Source organism: Etheostoma spectabile, chromosome 21 (assembly GCF_008692095.1).
Source record: "Etheostoma spectabile isolate EspeVRDwgs_2016 chromosome 21, UIUC_Espe_1.0, whole genome shotgun sequence".
Lineage (NCBI taxonomy): Eukaryota > Metazoa > Chordata > Actinopteri > Perciformes > Percidae > Etheostoma > Etheostoma spectabile.
This window is the reverse complement of record NC_045753.1, coordinates 20,718,557-20,720,255: the sequence shown is the minus strand read 5'-3', so window position 1 is coordinate 20,720,255 and position 1,699 is coordinate 20,718,557.

The window sequence follows — 1,699 nt, the reverse complement described above, 5'->3', positions numbered from 1 at the left end:
GATTATCTGCTTGTAGCCGACCACCCCGCAATCCTGTCTAAAGATTTTCATAAAACAGTGCTCTGCAGGCTGTCCAACTGACTCTGCAGGTAATCGAGAAGCTGATGATGAGACCATCACCTGAAAATTACATATTATACAGTAAACCTGCCTATAAAGACTTTTAATTGGATCATCTGCATGCTTTCAGTTAAAATTGGTACATTTGATTGGATATAAAATCTCTTAAAAGGTAAAACCTTACAAAGTTCACTTTAATTAACAATGGATTGAAGTAGTTTTTTAAGTGTTGTACAGAATAAATTCACAGGTTACACTTTCAAATGTACCATGAAGGACCTGCATTTTTCAATTAGGATGCAAATGAGGTTAATTAATGGATGCATTATAAGAGAGTTTTAACTTATTTTAACCTCTTAGAGAGAGATCCTGTACATCTTGAAAGGCAAAATAACCCAATCCCCCTCTTACAAATTAGAAGTAGAATTAACAATGAAATGCACCCTTGCTCAATTTCATGCACTCAGTTTTTGTTGTTGCTATGTATGACCTTTAATTTGCGGTGCAGCTAATGTTCGCTGTACCTGACTCTTGTGCAACTGTTACCATGGACTTAACTTAAAGCATTAATCATTATCCTTTAACTTTCCACTTATGGCCACTGTTCAGTAAAAGTCAAAGAGTCTTGCTTTAACTTAATTGTCTGTGACGGTCCACCCATCTGGCTTTCTATGCAGCTCTGTTTAGCTCACTCACTCACTCACTCACCAACTGACTCACTCACTCACTCACTCACTCACTGACTCACTCACCCATACATGACTTACACCACTGAATTATTCCATATCTCTACCCTACTCTATAATATTGGTTGGAGCTGGACGCTTCAATAGGCATAAGAAACTTGATCTGGGTGACTGGACACATTTGTTATTTTGGGATTTTGAAACGTGCTATATAAAGTTAGTACTTTTTAGTTATCAATTCTTCTTTTAATTAAATGTGTTTAAACAAAGAACATTTTTAAAATGGCGTGGTCATTCCTGGTCTGTACAGAAGCAATAGTAAGACATGCAGCTTCTAAAAAGAATGTATACACTTGGCTCTACCAGACTCCAAAGTTTAATATTATAGATATTTACCCATTAGCTAGTAAAAGACACAACATGGAAAACACATGTACAATCACGTTAAAAATGTTCCACTTCCTCTCTCTATTGCTGCAAGCTAACTGCACTCTCATAATAACACTGTAATCTTAGCTGACATGATTAGCAACACTCCTTTAGTTAACACTACTGTTGGCTAACGTTAGAAAAAAACTAACCACGTGTTCTTTGATTTGATGAGGATGAAGAGAGACTGGGCGTCCAGTTAAGAAAAGGTTTAATAAAATCAGCATGATGAATATGATAAGACACAAAACATGATAACAGTGCAGCTGACAGAAGACCTTATCCATGCTTCTCCCTGATGGAGTCACATGAGTCTAGTACTGAATATTTCTAAATGACACATATTCATTCCCTGCACCTGGGGGGCGGTTCCTTTTCACCTAAGATATATTCAAATTCTTTGAAATGCATTCTCATTGGTCCGCCGTTGGCACGGTGACATTTTGATCGCACCTTTGCCGTCCAATGAGGAAGGACATGGCTCCAAACTCCACCCCTTTGGGGTCGTTTTCGGTCACAGATCA